General features: G+C 36.4%; 1 pseudogene; it reads right to left on the reverse strand.

Moving 5' to 3' along the window:
• Positions 1–19,752: 19,752 nt before the first annotated feature.
• On the reverse strand, positions 19,753–20,404 carry LOC145063960 (protein RMD5 homolog pseudogene; annotated as a pseudogene).
• Between the last annotated feature and the right edge of the window lie 250 nt (positions 20,405–20,654).

The raw sequence follows: 20,654 nt of genomic DNA on the forward strand, positions 1-20,654 counted from the left end.
TATATATATATATGTAACCTCAAGTCCCATACTAGTTTAATAATTTCAGTTTTTGAAAATATAATGAAGGGTTTGGTAATAATGTTATTCCTTAACCTTCCTTATTGTAGTTATTTTGTTATGATAAATTGCTAAATTAATTATCTTCGTTATCATAGTTATTGTGTTGTGATAAATTGTGATTGATTGAAAATTGCATCAAGGATATACTAAAAAAAACCCTATTGTTAGGCTATCAGGGATGGGTACAACATCTCACTCCAAAAATGTTGTCACCGCATTTTCGTAGTAATCATCTCCACTTCCACACCACGTACCTAAGAAATACATTGTACTCTACCTCACTACTTTTTACATATATTAAATCTAAGAGAGGGAAAGAGAGATAGGAGGAAATAAAGAGGGAAAGAAGAAATAGAAAGAGAGAGAAGGCATGAAGAAGAGTGGGGCCCCCACAACCACACTTATAGGGGTGGTGTTCATTATGCTCCTAGTGTACACTTAGTTATTGATCGTTTGTAGTATCCATTTATGCCTACCTCCATAATTTATGTATCTACATAATTAGTTTAGCTCAGATTAAACTAAACATAACAAAGTTAGAATATCACATGCATTCAATGTTCTTCATTCTTATGTAAAAATATGAAAACGTAGTTAACTAAACATAACAAAATTCACATTTTTAGGGCTACAATAAATATTGATTGTTTACAAAAATGAAGACAAAGAACCACTTCTGATAATTTTGGACTTATACCGACCCAATTACGAAATCATGAAAATGAAAATGACCGATAATATGATATAAATTCGACGAATAGCTTAGACTGAGATTTACCTGATACAAGCTTGAATTTGATTTTGAGACTTGTCACTTTTAGTCACCAATCTCTCATACATTCACTCAAGTTTTTGCTAATTTTATTGGTGGATATCCTTGCTCAAATTTTCTATAAACACAGATACATACCTACACATAAAAAGCAACATAGTTTGTAAATTATGTAAATCACTAAATGGTTTAAAGAAATCCCCTCGGGTCTAGTTTGGACGGTTTGGTGTTGTAGAGACATAGTTTGGCTTATGAAGAAGCTCTTATGATCATTTTTGTTTTTTGCTTTATCGTCTTCTAGATGCATTCTGTTAGTAATATATCTTGATGACATTGTGATTATTGGGAGTGATGAAATTGGGATCAAGAAGCTCGAAAAACATAACTCTGTCATAAATAACGACATTCCAATCCATCTGTCAACGACTCAGCTTCCAGCTGCAATCATCGAGCCAATCATAACAATCGCTTCCTTCCTGAGTCTCGTGACTCAACTGGCACAACTCGAGCAAGTCCCTATAGACCTCAAAACCATCTAACTCACCTAGGTATGCACCATTCAAACCTAAACTGACATGACCACTAAGTCCCAAATGTAACGCCCGCAGATATGGGCTAGTCAAATTAGAGGTAATAAGTGTCGAAAACGACTTTTCGACAAAAGCTTATAAATAATTTGAACCAAGTTGTGGTATATGTCACTAAGTTTCCGTACATATAAAGAACGACGAAATCCGAGTTATAAAGAAGAAGTTATGACCCGTCGAAGTTTCGCGACAGAACCGGCTTGATATAGGGAGGCGTAAATAGTGAATTTACGATAGAGCGAGATTTAGCCTTGGCGCTCTAGACGAAAGACATAGAATATGTTAAACTAAGCACTTCGATAAAAATAACGCCCAAATCTGACTTCGTATGAAAAAGTTATGATTTTTCGAAGTTTCGGATTAGTAGTGAACAGCTCGAAATTCGAATATTAGATCGAGCGATTTTTAGCCGACACGACCTGAACAAGAAGCGAAGATCTCGTTAAAAGTAGCATAACGAGAAAAAGATGGGCGAAAACGGACGTCGCATGAAGAAGTTATGAGGACTTAACGGACCAATCCTGTCTCGGCCAGTTAAAAATATAACTTTAAAAATAAAGTCAAAATTAGCCGACAGATTCTAAACGAAAGTTGTAGAGTACGTCTCCACCTACGCGTGGATATAAAGAACGTCAAAAACGGAGTTCGTATGAACGAGTTACAAATTATAATAGCATATTTACGTATTAAAATAAAGTATAAATCATATATACGTACACATATATATACATATGTATATATCATTAGAAAGGTATCGACGATGCAGTCATTATAAGACTAATGTTGAGTTCTTTCGACATTAGTTTAGTGTAAATATCGTTAAATCTATTTAAAATAGTATTATAAATGGGTGTTTAGTTGTTTATATAACTATAAGGTCATTAAGTAATTATGAAGGGTAGTTTTTGTAAATTCAATTACTATAAATAAGAGGCTTGGGCTCTCATATTTCTTGCACCATTCTCTTGATTCAATAGTCTTTCTCTCCTTATCCCCCGAGCATTTCGGTCCCTCGTGATTCGACTTCTCTTTTTGTAGTTTTAGTATAGTAAGGTGAGCGTTGAAGCGCTGCACGAATCTTTCTTAGAAAGATTCAGCGACGAAGTTCTGCCCCTACAGAGCCCGACTCCTAGCTAAAATCCCCTTGTAAGTAAGTTATGCTTACCCTATTTTAAATATAGTTTATATTTAAAATTAGTATTGTTATTATAAATTTATAATAAATATTTGAGCTATTATTATGACTTATATAAGTGTCGTTATAATATCCTTTTAACTACTCGCGGTACGGGGAATCTGGTTTAAAGGGCCGCATAGGGTTGTTGGATTTCAAAAGTGCTATATGCCAAAATGGTCCTGCCCTCCGGTGTTTTATGTCTGACCCCTGTCTATACATAGTGGTTGGAAAGTATTGTTTAAACGCTTATATAATAATAATAATAATAATAATAATAATAATAATAATAATAATAATAATAATAATAATAATAATAATAATAAGACTAATAATTAGTCACGGTAATATTAGACTAAAATCTAGTGGTAATAATACTAGGTTTCGTCGAAGGAAATTATTTTAAAGTAAACGAAGCGTTGTCTGAGTACCGAGTCACCACCTTCACAGGTGAGTGCATAGTCTCTTTCATCTTACACATAGATATGAAGTATTTTAATATAAATTACGTGTTGTGTGTGCATATTGTCTGAATACTTGCTGTCTATGCTGGGTGAAAGATTTTTATACATGTTTTAAATGATTTAAACTGTATATGTATTTTATATCTACAAAATGTGTTGGGTAAAACATGGGTAGATGAAATAGTTGTTTTGTGATAACACGATGGGAGACATCAATGTTGTCAGTGATCCAGTCATCTAGTGGAGTATAGATGATGACCATGGGCGATACTAGACGGTCCGGTGGAACGCTAGTAAGCTCGTAACCTGTAGGTGCTTTTGAACTAGGTACTCATTAGGTATTTTGAACTGAGTGTGTTCACTACGTATCTTTGAACTAAGTGTGTTCACTAGTTACTTTTGAACTAAGTGTTTACCAGATGTTTTGGACTACGTGTTCACCAGTTGTAATCTATAAGCTTTGGTAACGATGGACTTCGTGCCGATTCCTTAGGATAATCCTTAGGAATGAATGAACGAGAAATAGTTGATTCTTAGGGTAGATCCTTAAGAGTAAATAAGATAATGGGGATGGGTAATTGGGTTTAATTGCTTGATTGTTTAAACATAATGATTATATTATTGTGGGTTGAAACCCCTATGTACTCACCAGGTTTCCCAACCTGACCCACTCAGTTTATTTATATCACAGGTGTTGATATGAAGTCACATTACACTGAGAGATTAAAGAGATGTAGATCACTAGTGTAAATAAATGTAAGTTCTGTTTATGCTTATGTTTCTGTATTGACAATGACATCCCAAATGTTTTAAAATGAATAAAATACATTTCTTCGAAAATGTTTTAATAACGTATTTATCGTGTTTTTCTGGGAACAAATTCCGCAACATTTTTATGAAAAGAAGTACTCTGACTTTTATAAAGCATAAACAAAATCGGTCTTTTCTGTCCGTGAAAATGGGGATGTCATAGTTGGTATCAGAGCATTAGTTTAAGCGAACTAGGAATATGGATTTATTTCTAGACATAAACTTAGAATGCTAAGCGATGATTGTGAGGTGTGAGCACTAGCTTATTTTAGGAATGATGCCTAAATTGCTTTTATGTGCTAGATGATTTGTTATTCTATAGTTTGATCGGTTCTATGGTCTATTGCCGACCGGATCTGGAAACCTTATGTGTTTAGGATTCTAAATGTACGAATACGATATTAGAACTAGCATATAAACGTTTCGGAGTGATAAGGATGATTTAAACGTCAATCCTAAATAAAGATCTAGATTCACCTTATTCGGTGTATATATCAAGATGGCAAGGACCCGTAGCGGAAACGTGAATACAAATGAGAATGGGAACCAACCCCCAGTGGTTCAGCAAATACATGTTGTAGAAGAAGTTGCACCTGAGCCAGTCACCATGGCTGGAGTTCAAGCCATGATTCGGGCTATGTTAGTTGAACAAAGGGAAGAAATGAGGCAGATGTTGAATAGGGACGAACCTACTATGCCCATTGAGCAACCGAACTGATTCCCGAGCAATCGGAGGAAGGGAACTACAACCGCCAAGTGAGTCAAGTGGAGACTCAAGGTGAACGAAGGGATGGCCCGGAGAGGAGAAACGACAAGGATGGGCGAATGTACAAGAATTTATTGGGTGCAAAACCACCAAGTCTCTCAGGAAGCCCAAAGCCTGTTGATATTATGGATTGGATCTCCGAGATGGAGATGGTGTTTGAGAGCTACGACTGTAGCGAGAAACAGAAGACCGTCTTCGCTATAAGACAACTGAAAACAGGAGTCTTGAGCTGGTGGAAGCTACTGGCAGATACGATGCCATGAGGAGAAGCCCTAAGGATGTCATGGGAAGAGTTTTTAGAACAGTTGAAAATGAAGTACTGCTCAGAGATAGATCTGATAGACCTGAACAACGAGTTTCAGAACCTGAAGAAAGGGAAGATGAGTGTTGATGAGTACGCCACCACATTCACCGAGAGGATGAAGCTATTTCCCTACTTGGTTCCTACTGAACTCTCCAAGATTGATAGGTTTGCTAATGGATTACCCACTGACTTTGGCCCAATGGTCAAAATGGCAACTACCTTGAAAACAGTTGTTAGGGCAGCTAAGAACGTAGAGGCCCAGATAAGAGAAAAGTGTCTAGAAAAAGATAAGGCAAGAGAGAAGCGGAAGTTTGAAGGATCTTCAAGGTCCAACAAGGAGAGAAAATTCTCAAAGCCTGGAGGAGGAGGTGAAGCAAGATGGTGTGATAAATGCAAGAAGAAACACCTTGGAAAATGCGGCGAAGAGGTGACATGTTTCAAGTGTGGAAAGTCTGGGCATTACGCTAATGAGTGTACATCCAACAAGAGGTTGTGTTATGAATGTAAAGAAGGGGGCATCTTTCAAAGAATTGCCCAAAGAAGAATGAAGCAGCAAGGCAAAACACGCCACCAAGGCCAAGGGCATTTCACATGATCCTCGACGAAGCGGAAAACCATGCGAAGAATCAAGGATGAGGACTTCATATCCGAAGATCAAGTTATGCGGTAGCCAGAGTATCGTATGATGTAGCCTATTAGAGGCATAGTCTAGGGTGAACTTGAACACTTATGTAATAGTTTCAAGAAATAATAAAACCTTTGTTTTGTTATCTGATGTGTTAAACTGTTATGTGATTTTCTTGTATGGTGACTTGGAAAACTGTGAGACAATACTTGGGACAAGTATGAGTAGGTGTGAAAGGTAGTAGATGCATATACTACCGGAAGCACAGGACTCACGCTTGGATCAGGGAAAGTCACAAAGTTATCAAGAAGCTAGTAACTGATTTCGTTTTATTCAAGTATGTCATTACCATCGTTCCGGTAATGACTAAAAAGACTGTTGATATTCCGACCCTAGTGGTCATATCAAATCGAGTCCGACTACGATGAGTATGTTACGTGGTTCAGAGAACCAAGTTCGATGTAGCACCGACTCAATCCGGAAGAATTAATCAAAGCAACCAGTAGAGGTATCACGAAAAGTTGCTTGTAACTAGAAATGTTACATTTAAAAAAAATGTGATTATATCACATTAGAACATGAAGGAAGGTATAGCCTGTTTTGGAATTTAACTCTAAGAGAACCGAGTCGAAACGAGCATCACATGACGATAGGTCATGATTTGGAGTCTAACCTGAGATAGAAAGCAGGTGCACAATCAAGTACTGCTTACAATCAATAAGTCTAAGAGATAGACTTGAAGGAATATAGAAGTTATAATTATTACCTAGGATGAAGAGATGACGTATGGAGTCATTATACGAGCCGTGTTTCGTTGATGATTCCGGGACGTAATCATCCTAAGGGGGAGATAATTGTAACGTCCGCAGATCCGGGCTAGTCAAATTAGAGGCAATAAGTGTCGAAAACTACTTTTCGACAGAAGCTTATAAATAATTTGAACCAAGTTTTAGTATATGTCACTAGGTTTCCGTACATATAAAGAACGCCGAAATCCGAGTTATAACGAAGAAGTTATGATCCGTCGAAGTTTCGCGACAGAACCGGCTCGATACCGGGAGGCGTAAATAGTGAATTTACGATAGAGCGAGATTTAGCCTTGACGCTCTAAACGAAAGTCATAGAATATGTTAAACTAAGAACTTCGATAAAAAGAACGCCCAAATCTGACTTCGTATGAAGAAGTTATGATTTTTCGAAGTTTCGGATTAGCAGTGAACAGCCCGAAATTCGAATATTAAATCGAGCGATTTTTAGCCGACACGACCTGAACAAGAATCGAAGATCTCGTTAAAAGTAGCATAACGAGAAAAAGATGGGCGAAAACGGACGCCGGATGAAGAAGTTATGAGGATTTAACGGACTAATCCTGTCCCGGCCTGTTAAAAATATAACTTTAAAAATAAAGTCGAAATTAGCCGACAGAGTCTAAACGAAAGTTGTAGAGTACGTCTCCGCCTACGCATGGATATAAAGAACGTCAAAAACGGAGTTCGTATGAACGAGTTACAAATTATAATAGCATATTTACGTATTAAAATAAAATATAAATCATATATACATACATACATATATATATATATATATATATATATATATATATATATATATATATATATATATATCATTAGAAAGGTATCGACGATGCGGTCATTATAAGACTAATGTTGAGTTCTTTCGACATTAGTTTAGTGCAAATATCGTTAAATCTATTTAAAATAGTATTATAAAGGGGTGTTTAGTTGTTTATATAACTATAAGGTCATTAAGTAATTATGGAGGGTAGTTTTTGTAAATTCAATTACTATAAATAAGAGGCTTGGGCTCTCATATTTCATGCACCATTCTCTTAATTCAATAGTCTTTCTCTCCTTATCCCCCGAGCATTTCGGTCCCTCGTGATTCGACTTCTCTTTCTGTAGTTTTAGTATAGTAAGGTGAGCGTTGAAGCGTTGCACGAATCTTTCCTAGAAAGATTCAGCGACGAAGTTCTACCCCTACAGAGCCCGACTCCTAGCTAAAATCCCCTTGTAAGTAAGTTATGCTTACCCTATTTTAAATATAGTTTATATTTAAAATTAGTATTGTTATTATAAATTTATAATAAATATTTGAGCTATTATTATGACTTATATAAGTGTCGTTATAATATCTTTTTAACTACTCGCGGTACGGGGAATCTGGTTTAAAGGGCCGCATAGGGTTGTTGGATTTCAGAAGTGTTATATGCCAAAATGGTCCTGCCCTCCGGTGTTTTATGTCTGGCCCCTGTCTATACATAGTGGTTGGAAAGTATTGTTTAAACGCTTATATAATAATAATAATAATAATAATAATAATAATAATAATAATAATAATAATAATAATAATAATAAGACTAATAATTAGTCACGGTAAATATTAGACTAAAATCTAGTGGTAATAATACTAGGTTTCGTCGAAGGAAATTATTTTAAAGTAAACGAAGCGTTGTCTGAGTACCGAGTCACCACCTTCTCAGGTGAGTGCATAGTCTCTTTCATCTTACACATAGATATGAAGTATTTTAATATAAATTACGTGTTGTGTGTGCATATTGTCTGAATACTTGCTGTCTATGCTGGGTGAAAGATTTTTATACATGTTTTAAATGATTTAAACTGTATATGTATTTTATATCTACAAAATGTGTTGGGTAAAACATGGGTAGATGAAATAGTTGTTTTGTGATAACACGATGGGAGACATCAATGTTGTCAGTGATCCAGTCATCTAGTGGAGTATAGATGATGACCATGGGCGATACTAGACGGTCCGGTGGAACGCTAGTAAGCTCGTAACCTGTAGGTGTTTTTGAACTAGGTGCTCATTAGGTATTTTGAACTAAGTGTGTTCACTACGTATCTTTGAACTGAGTGTGTTCACTAGGTATTTTGAACTAAGTGTGTTCACTAGTTACTTTTGAACTAAGTGTTTACCAGATGTTTTGGACTACGTCTTCACCAGTTGTAATCTATAAGCTTTGGTAACGATGGACTTCGTGCCGATTCCTTAGGATAATCCTTAGGAATGAATGAACGAGAAATAGTTGATTCTTAGGGTAGATCCTTAAGAGTAAATAAGATAATGGGGATGGGTTTAATTGCTTGATTGTTTAAACATAATAATTATATTATTGTGGGTTGAAACCCCTATGTACTCACCAGGTTTCCCAACCTGACCCACTCAGTTTATTTATATCACAGGTGTTGATATGAAGTCACATTACACTGAGAGATTAAAGAGATGTAGATCACTAGTGTAAATAAATGTAAGTTCTGTTTATGCTTATGTTTCTGTATTGACAATAACATCCCAAATGTTTTAAAATGAATAAAATACATTTCTTCGAAAATGTTTTAATAACGTATTTATCGTGTTTTTTTGGGAACAAATTCCGCAACATTTTTATGAAAAGAAGTACTCTGACTTTTATAAAGCATAAACAAAATCGGTCTTTTCTGGCCGTGAAAATGGGGATGTCACACCAAACAATCACTAGATCTAGTCTTATGCATAAACAACCATAACCAAAGACCGAAAATATGGAAACACTACCGTGAATCATGGTTTAAAACCATGTTATCTTCCCCAGTAGTTGATGGGTTTTGAGTATTCTAACACTTCCTAAGTGTACATGCAACCCTAATAACGTTGGATCTATGTTTGTCTAATTCTCATGCAAAGTTGATTTCCAAGGTTATGATCCTATCTAGCAGACATGGGGAACAATTTTAACTTAAATGAAAGATAGAAATACATACCTTGTTGTTGATTTTGATCCTTGAAACCTTGTGAGCCTAGCACCCCAAGTTTGATGCCTCAAATGCTTCACACAACACCAAATGCTATGGAGTAAACTTGGAGAGAAAGTGTAACACTCAAAAATCGGCTCTAGCCCTCAAACATGCATGTCATCGCTGATTTTGGGAGAAACATGAGCTTTATATAGTGTTGACACATTTAGGGTTACACCATGTAAACCCTAATGTGTCATGACTCTTCATTTCCATGACCCATGACTCTTCCTAAATCGAACCAAAATCAAATCCCCTTGAGAGCTCCATACTAAATCGAACCCCGACCTATCATGGCCCTTAGCTCCAGATCCTAAATCAAATCCCCTTGAGAGCTCCATACTAAATCGAACCAAAATGCATCAGAATGCCACAATACATATTACTACAACCACACGACGAGACTACGCCTCAGGGTTCATGACTTCCTTGTGACACATATGGGTCTTATGCTTTCAGTAGTACGGGACAATACTACCATCCACACATACCCGTATTTGTCTCAAGGATCATCACAGCCACCTAAAACAAATACAACAACTAGTATATGCATACATCTTATCCACGCTTCCTAGAGAATGGTTAACATTCCTCAACTGGCCATATGCTCACACATAAACTCATCCATGAAACTTCCACTAACCCTGCAACACTCGTGTATGCTAATCATACATAACATTAGATCCTATAGACAGTTGAATACTTGATTCAAACCTAAGCCCTTCATCAAGCAAGAACAGGTAAGGCTAAACCAAACATTCTCAGGCTATAGAATCTTAGTTATGTATAAATATGATGCATACACTAAGCAACTACAGTAATTATGTCAATTCCATACAAGAAGTAACCTTAGGCTATTAGGCATCATATATCTGGCAATTCTATCATGCAATTCCTAAAGATCCCTAGCCTATCACTAGCATGTTGTTCTATCATAAATAACATATCAGATAACAGCATGGGTAACTTGGGGTATACTTTCTTGCTCTGGTTAATCGTACACATCGCATCCTTCCTTAGGTACTTTTGAAAACAATTTTGAAAACCATTTTAAAATATTTTGTAGTTCCCTAGTTTGATTCTGGATTCACACAGATGATCATCCAATTCTCTCAAACCAAGGCTCTGATACCAACTTCTAACGTCCCAAGAATCATAAAAATAATTTTTTTTTTCAAAAACAACCCAATTCATTAATAAAGTGTTTACAAAACCATTGATTCAAAAGTATTATTCAAAATTAGATTTTTCCCAAGACCCAATAACACAAAACAGGAAGATGTGCACGATCACGTTGTCGCTTTCCTACGATCATTAGAAGTACCTGAAACAATAAACTAAAACTGTAAGTCAAAGCTTAGTGAGGTTCCCTAAGGTACCATCACACAACATAACAAACAAAGCATGCAAATATGAGCCCTCAGCCTAACTGGACCGCCTTTGTACCACTCCAAAAATCACAATAAATTTAAAATTTTCAAAACCAACCATGAATCAATATTGTTTACAAAAAGAGTCATTGTTACAAAAGCATTATTTCAAATTAGAGTTTTGCCAAGACCTGGTGACATAAAACTGGAAGTTGTGTACAGTCATGCATTTGCCTTCCCATGATCCTCTAAAGTACCTGAAACGATAAACTAAAACCTATAATTCAAAGCTTAGTGAGTTCCCCCAAAGTACCATCACACCACATAACAAACAAGCATACAGTATGAGCAGCCAACCTGACTGGACCATCTTGTAGAGCCTACAACCTATATGGACCGCTCTACGAGCCTTCGACATGACTGGATTGCCTGGTAGGTCCTACAGCCTATTCGGACCTCTCCACGGGATGTCGTCCTAACTGGACCACCTTGTAGGGCCTACAGCCTATCCGGTCGTCCCTGGGTGTCTTGACCTACAGCACAAAGTAGAATTGCCTCAATCCAACACAACATGTTGACATATGCAACAAATAAACATAAACATAGAGCCAACAAATATAGATAATCATACAGATCTACTAAACAACTACAAACTATCATATCACTATCCTGACTAGGATTAATAATCTAGTAGGCCAGCATTGGTGCCTTCGACCTAAAGGTACAGTGAGGAAACAATTCTTGGACTCCTACATATCAAAACAATTCCCATTCTAAATTAATAACAATTTTCCTAAAATACCCTTGGTCAAAATCAACAAAGTCCACTAAGTCAACCCAGCCGAGTCAACTCAAGCCTCATACGCGGGGCGTAATTTCGTGTGACATCCCCAATTTCATGGCCAGAAAAGACTGATTTGTCTATGCTTATTTAAAAATCATAGAATCCTTTTTGAAGGATAATATTGCGGAACTTGCTCCTAGAAAACATGATAATGATATTATCAAAGCATTTCCGAAGAAATGTATTTTATTTATGTTAAAACATTGAGATGTCATCGTCAATACAATAAGCATAAAGAAATATTACAATCCTTACAATAATTAAACTAATGGCCTAATACTCCTTGAATCTTTCAGTAGAATGTATCTTTCATATAGCCACCTGTGATACAATAAACTGAGTGGGTCAGGTTGGGAAACCTGGTGAGTACATAGGGATTTCAATCCCACAATGTGATAATAATATATATCTCAAACCTTCAAAACCAATTATTATCATTAACACAGATATATCATATCTCTAAAACAATTTATCCCATCTCGTCGATTCCCACGTACAAACCCTATACAACAATCTTGCAAGATCTAGCCTAAAGGATCAATATGAACAAAAAAACTGACGACGTTGCTTCGGAAATTCCCTGGAAGCAAACGAGGATAATAAGTACATCAAATGAGGAGAATGGAATAAGTTTCACCACGAACCTCCGTTCGTAAAAACAACAATACAATTAAGTCAAGGGTGGTTATCTAGATAACTGTGCCTAGCAGTGGTCTGACACCGTGAGGTATTTTACCCCCAGACTCAACCTATCCGGCAATACAACATCAGATATACCTAGTAGTGGTCTATTACACACACACTTTATTAGACAGTCTACGAAGTTCCCGTAATTACTTCGTGAAAGGAAACCCTGACACAAAAAGCTCATCAAAAGAAAAAGTATGGGGAAATACTAATAAAGTACTCTCTTACGCTCCCGTACTCTGACACATAATAGTGTCAAAAGGACTTTGTACATGATATTACTTCTGGCATATTATAGTACCCTGGTATGAGTAGGACTTGTACCCCGGAACATAATAATACCCCAGCACAAGCAGCACCTGAGATACATAGCTTTGAAAAAGACTTGGTACATAGAAAGTACCTTTGTACGTAGGACATACTCCATCGATCATCAATCTCCTCGAATAGAGTTTCTACTCTCTATTCCTATCACACACATACCCTTAATAAGATGCTTACCAATATTCAAACTTAATTGAACTAAGCGTCTCTTTTAAGTCTTATTTCATCACTAGGCAAGCCTACAATGCTTATGATCAACTTTCAATACTAACTCTGTTTCGGAAACACTATCATAATTTAGTGTAATATTTTATACAGAGTATTAAGTATTAACATACATTTATCTTCTCATTTATAATACTTCTATTATTATTATTATCATGTAAATACATCTTAACACATATATAACGATGTCTGGTTCGCATAGTGTATATCATCAAATATACATATAATACATATTTCCATATAAAAAGCATATAACTCACATATAAACTTTCACATATATTTAATACCATCATTAATACTTGTATTAAAATCATGTTCATGAAAGGGACTGAGCACTCACATGTTAAAGTGATGACTTGAAATTCGGGCAATGCTTCGCTTCTAGCAATTGTCTTTTCCTTTGACGAAACCTAGTATCATTATCAGTAAGTTTTAGTCTAACATTTATTGCGACTAATTATTAGTCTAGAGTCATCATTAACTCAAAGTCTACTTTCATGATCTATCAAGTAAGGAACAACCAAGTAGGATCATATTGAAGGTTGGGTCCGTTTGGTATACGAAGTATACTGTTTGGAAATCTCACTTTAAACACCTCTCTAAATCACAACCTAGACATCATCCCCGTAAGTATATCGATCAGTATAACAACTTGGAATCAATGATAAATCTTGTTTATATGTTCATAATAATGATAATGAACTTAAACATAAGTTACAAGGGGGTTTAGCGAGGAACCGGGCTCTGCGTGGGCAGAACTTATGAGCTGAAAACTCTTCTTCTCGGGGCCTTCTGGCACTCCATGACTCACTACTAACACCTATGAGGTGCTAGAGAAAGGCTTAGAGTGTGTGGGGGTGTTTGGGAGAGAAATGGGTGAAGAGGTGTGAAGAAATGAGTAATTTGTGCCTTCTATTTATAGGTTGTGAAGAGGCTGTACGGTGGGCATACTCCATACGCTGGGCGTAATGTGGCCATGTGTCACCATCTGGTGGTAAGCCGTGAGGAAGAAGGTGCGGCCCAGATCGCGTCGCGTGTTACTCGTTGGTTACCCAAAACTAATTATCTTCTAAAATCCGTAACTTTCGCATACGAGTTTCATTTTTGACGGTCTTTATATCCACGTGTAGGTATCGACGGGATCTACAACTTTTATTTAGACTCCGTCGGCTAATTTTTAATTTATTTTTAAAGTTATATTTTAACAAGCTTAGACAGTTAAAGTCCGTTGAAAATTCATAACTTTGTCATCTGACATCCGTTTTCGACTGTGTATATATTGTTGAGCTCCTATTAGGAGATCTTCAATTCTCATTTAGGTTGTGTCGGCTAATAATTGATCGATCTAAAATTCGATTTCTAGGTTGTGTACTGCTACACTAAATCTTAGAAAATTCATAACTTCCTCAAACGAAGTCAGATTTGGACGTTCTCTACATGCACGCTCTCGGTTTAACGTATACTAAAACTTTTGTTTAAATTTCTAACGCTAAAAAGTATTTTGTCCAAAATTTACTTTTTACGATACGCGGAGCCATGTCGGTTTAATCGCAAAACTTCAACGGGTCATAACTTCTTCGTTATAAGTCGGATTTCCGCGTCCTTTATATGTACATAATCCTTGTGACATATAATATAACTTTGGTTAAGATTATTTACTCTAAATAATCTTCTATCAAAAACGCTTATTGTCTCTAAATTGACTAGCTTGAATCTGCGAGCGTTACATTCGGTGTATTCAGGGCGTACTCGAGTACGAGGCATTAGGGCTCAACCTGCATATGCGCAACGTACCCTTCGATACATCGAGCATGCGTATAGGTTGCTTCTTAATCCCTTAAGAGCTTTCTACTATGACTTTTTACATCCAAATGCAGATCCAAGGCTAAAATACCACTGAGAGTCATAAAGTTTCCAACTTTATTACTTTGCATGCCCATTAAGTGCTTAATACACCAAAATCCAAACTTATTAACACCTTAAGACCTTCTAGAGCATGCATGGGGAAGAACTAAGAATCAAGACCATATTTTTATGATTCAAGACCCCTCATTGGGTCTGAAAGGACAAATTATTTGATCAAAAGCATGCCATGCTCAAGAATCACAAAGGTTGGGACAAAAAATGCCCTAAATGGATGAATATCTAGATCTACATGAAAGGATGATCAAGCTAGGAGTTTTTTTACCTCCTGGAGGTTGCTAGCACGTAGGGAATCCCATATCAAAGCTTCTTCCAAGCTCCAAAGTCCTTATACCACCTTATTCTTCCTTAAGGACACCACCAAAACACACAAATGAGCTCAAAATGCACTCTTCTCACTTAGGGTTAGCTAGAGGGATGAACTTTGGATGAATGCTTATTAGGGTGAAGGTATTGGGGCCATAAAGATTTTTAAATATGGTCCGAACCCTAAATTTTAGGGTATGAAACCCTCGCACATATGACCCATGTACGCGATGTACGCCCATCATACACGGCCCCATGTAGGTACGCCTGACGTACGAAGCGTACGCCCAATGTACTAAGGCTTTTTTCAAAATTACCAAAATGTCACTTTGGGCCATTTGCACTCCTTCTCATGCACAAGGGAAAAAATTGCAATATTCTTCACATAAAGGGTTTAATTCGAAGTTACCTCATCATCGGGATGTTACAGCCTCACAGAGCCTACAACCTATTTGGACCGCTCTACGAGCCTTCGGCATGGCTGGACCACCTTGCAAGGCCTACATCCTATCCAAACCGCTCTCTAGGACTTCGTATCTGAATCAATATGATGTTTAGATGGATAAAGTTTCAAACTTTATCCATAACAAGGTCACAAATTTTCAAGATCTAAACTTTATGCACTTAAAGTGACCAAAAGCTCATAACACCCAAAGCTAGCTAGATCTAACAATTTCATCATCAAGATTCAAACATTGTACCTCCAGAAGAAAGATCAAGGTGAACAAGGTCTGGATCTACAAGCTCCATTGGAACCAATGCTTCTTCAATGAGTTCTTTCTTCTCCAAGGTACACCAGGAACACTCCCAAAGAACTTTAAAATGCCTTCTTTTTTCTCACAAGGCTCAGACTAGGGTTAGGGTTTCAAGAAAGGGTGTTGGAGAGGTGGAGGCTGAGAATGGAAAGGGTTTGGGGAAGTTAAGGAGCTTAAATTGGGCTCAAACCACGAAAATAAGGTTTGGGCACTGATCGCGTACGCCTAACATACTCCTGGTACGCCCAGTGTACTCAGAGATGCCCTAGTATACCCACCGTACTTCCTCCGTACACCCAGCATACACGACTTAACCCAAAACCGCCTTAACTTCAAACGGTCATAACTTCTTCATTTCACCTCCGATTTCGACCATCTTTATATCCATGGAAAGGTGTTGAGGATCCCATTTGGCTACAACAAAAACCAAGGGCTTGGATCGCATAATCAATAATATCAACATCCAATAGGGTTTAGATCCTATTCCCTTGAAGCCCAAGGCCTTTCCTTGATCCATTTATTGTTCATAATGCTGAAATAAGAAACTTCTCTAAACAAGATGTTACAGTATTGTATCGCCTCCTTGTAGAGCACATAATCAATAAGGTATGTTCACCATCAATCTAGTCTTGTATACAATATACATTTCATAAAATATGTGTTTGTATACATTTTCTGTTATAAAAACAGATTTGTATACAAATGTATTTATTATAAAATAGGTATTTGTATATATTTCTTTATAAAATACGTTTTTTATACATTTTTTTTATAAAAATGGGTTTGTAGAAATTTATGTATTTATATGTACACAAAATGTTTTTATGTACTTAATAAATACATATTTTATAAAAGTTTTTAGAGTATATATGGGTATAATAACATATTTTACATATGTGTATTTCACGCATTTTCACATAACTATGTTTTTATAAATAGGTATTTAAAATAAAAATATATTTTTATAAATACATATGCACACAAAAATATATATTTAAAAAAACTATATAGGTATTTTGCATGCAAAAATGTTTCAAAAAAAGGCTTTATATAGAAAAAATGTTTTTATGTGAAAATATGTTTTTTATATAAATATGATTTTATACAACAAAAAATATATTCAAAACAAAATTTAAAAAAAAAGATGTAAAAACACTAAATTCATTATGAATTTGTAAGAAAATTTAGAAATTTGGGCCAAAAATGTAAATTTTTTACCATATTTGTAATAAAATTTAAAACATGGGCCAAAAGTATAAAATTTGAAAGTAGGATATCTTGTTGAAGGGGTAAATGGGTCAAATAAGTACAATTGTCGTTTTTAAGGACTTAACTGAATAAAAAAAATATATAAGGACTAAATCGATTATAATGCCAAAACATAAAAACATTTGTGGAGTTTTTCCTTGTTTTTATAACACATCGACTTATCATAGTAATAACGAATTATGCTTATATATAAAAGAATTATATTTAGGTGCCCATTTTTATTTTTCGCACGAGACCATCAAAATAGCCGAGACATCCCTGAGTGGCGATGGGTTATTAGTGGCAACAATTGTCTTTAGCGGTGTAACGTCTCATTGCCCAGAACCAAAAAATTTGTTTTTATTTTAAATGAAATATCAACCAAACGTGTTTATCAAAACCATAAGGAAATCATAGTGTATCAGTAATCATCCAAAATATATCAAAGTTGATAAAGCGGAAAATTATGGTGTGTGTGATGCTATCATCCCGAGCTCTCCCTCTTCGAATCGGTAGTATCTGAAACATAGACTGAAAACTGTAAACACAAAGCTTAGTGAGTTCCCCAAAATACATCATACCATACATATAATGGGCCTTTCCAAACAACCATTGGGCCCCGCCCGAAACAGATTTGTCAGTAACATGCGATGGGCCCCGCCCAACACACTCACCAGGCCTCTCTTGGCATCGGGCCCCGCCCGGTATACGTACAAACACATACAGCTAACATACAAATAACAATAATCCATGGGTCGACATTGGTGCCTTCGACCCATCAAGCACTGCGAGTAGACTCGCCTCTCAGTCTGAACAAATAGTAGAACAGGTCCCGGCTCCGAATATCAGCTCTACTCATCACTTATTCATCAAATAGTGACCAATCTAAAAAACAACTCATAATACTCTTAGGTAAAACTTAATCAAAGTCAAAAAGTCAAAGTCAATAGTTAAAGGGTGACCTTCCACGTCGTGGCCTTCAAACGACAAAACATACAAGTTTTCCCCAATTGCTACGCCATGGCAGACTAGGCCATGCCATGGGAACTGGATCCAAAATGTCCTAATGAGTTAAGTCAAATCCTCTAATTCCAAAGGTTCCAAGGTCCAGATATGATCATTTCTAATGTCCAAAAAGGGGTAAAGTTTCCACCTTTATCCCTTGAGAGCCACTAAGAGGTCTAGATCTCAAGTCTTAGATCCAAAAGGCTAAAGAATGGCAAGGAATTAATCAAGAAGCACTTAATCCCTTGAGTATGAAGCTCATTTACTCCAGAAGAGCTTATAGCACCAAAACCATCCTAAAGATTGATGCTTTTTAGACTTGCATGTCCAATGCAAGTCTTGGACTCAACTTAGGTCAAAAATGGGATTTTATGACCAAAATCTTATGCATGGCACAAACCAACCACCAAACTTCATATCCAACCCATGAAATACTCCAAATGATCCAAAGATTCATAAAGTTGCAACCTGTATGAAATCTCTCCATCACATCTAACAAGATCAAGAAGAAATGGGGCAAAATACAAGATCTAGCACTTTGTAATCACAAAGCTTGAAACTTGGAGACTTAAAAGAGTCCAGAAGATTGTTGAATCCAAGTCTAGAAGTCACCTCCTTCTTCTTCTAAACCCCAAAAATCAACATAAAAAGCTTAGAGAGCAATAATGGAGGTTAGGGTTTGCTTGGAGGCTGAGAGAGTGTGATGGATGTTGAGGGTGAGAAACCTTAGCCATCACATTCTCTTAAATAGGGCGCAAACCATAGGAATTAGGGTTTCGCATTAAACAGATTTCACACCGTGGCCATAGGCTGTCACATCGTGGCAGTCATTTAAAATCCTCGACACATCAACCATCACCACGTCGTGGGATGCCTTCACCATGATGTGGTACCACCCAAAATCCAAAATTTATTTATTTAAATACCTCCAAGAGTTCGGATGTTACAAATGGCTAAGCTATAGAGTTATTAGCAGCGACAAAGTGAGCAATCAAGGACCAACGTAAGAATTTACAGTTCTAGGGGCACCAAAAAATTTCACTCAGCATATACTAGTAGTTGCATATATTTTTTTAGTTGCTGCACCTTAATAAAAAAATACATTTTTTATAATTATAAGTTGAAATCGAGTAGTGGTCCGAAACCTCGGGAAATCCTTAGGATCCGTCACTGTAAGCAATAACGACGAGTTATCATCGATGACATGTGGAATTAACTGTTACTCTCTTTTCTTGTTGTGATTATGCTTTTACCAATTTTGGCATTCATAATTTAGTAAATTATTTAGAACATTTTGTTAGATAAATGGTTAAAAACGTGATATATATGGTTGTATAAATATGTAATTAACGTCTTACATAAGATTACAAGACAAATCCACCCTATATTTACATAATGGGGGAAATGACACAATTGTCCTATGAACTTTCTAAGGTTGACATTTTTAGTATCTAAACTATTTTCGTGGTTTTATGAGGGAACCAACTCGTGCGCAACCTATCTTTTTAGCCCCGCTAACTTAGAATAACCAGTTTTATATGCAATATTAAAAATTTAAGATGATGTGGACAATAAAGTTCATAATTTCCTCTTCTAGTCAAAATTGAGATAATAAAGTCGACATCCCTTATAGAAAGGAACACATAAACACACACACACACACACACACAACTACATCTTCACCACTAGTCACTCCCCGTCATCACATTCATCTGTTTTTATAAAGTCGACAACCCTTGAATGTTGGCAGCACCGTCACTCTCAAAGGGATTCCATACGATTCACCTAAGATATTACATAATTGATGAGCGAGTTCGTCGACAAGTTTCGCCCACGGAGTTACAGTGGCGAGTCAGTATTTCTGACCCATCGAAGACACAATATGATCTTTTGGATTTCATGAAGGTGTTGGGCCGCGAAAGGGGCGAAATGAGTTCTTCCATATGTTAAAGCTTCATCTCAATTGTCATTTTGAAGAATGTCCATGAATTGTAAACGATGAAGCTTTAATTTGATGTCGGGTCAGTTTTTTGGAGCTTGTCGTGCTTAATTATGACCCACTTCAAAGCAGGAGTCAGGTCATGCGACTTCATGGATTTAAGATTTGGGTTTTTTGTCAACCATGGTTTCTTTTTCGTGTGCTTCATTTATGAAACAATCGTTGATTTCAAACATGCATTCGTGATATAAATTACTAGTGATTATATGGTTAATTGTGTAGGAATTGAAGTCGACGGTTCTGTAAGGTTTTCATATGTTTGGATATAATTGTTTCTCGAGGAGTTTAGTGTATTTGTGCATGGCGATGTTGAGTTCCTTTTGTGTATCTTCGAGGTGATTAAGTGGATTTTAGTTCAACTTGGATTAACTTGGGTTAAGAGGAAGGCTTATTAATGGCGAATTTCTTGGGAGATTTTTAAAGGATATGTGACATTTCATTAAATAAGGTGGCAAAAATGTCACCGACTTACCCCTCCCAATTTTCCAAAAGAACTTAATAGACCCAACAAAAACGATTTTATTCTTTCATAAAGCCACGAATATAGTTTAAAGACTAAAATAACCAACCCTAGAAAGTTCGTATGGT

The sequence above is a fragment of the Lactuca serriola genome, chromosome 7 (assembly GCF_051521515.1).
Source record: "Lactuca serriola cultivar US96UC23 chromosome 7, Lser_US96UC23_V15, whole genome shotgun sequence".
Classification (NCBI taxonomy): domain Eukaryota; kingdom Viridiplantae; phylum Streptophyta; class Magnoliopsida; order Asterales; family Asteraceae; genus Lactuca; species Lactuca serriola.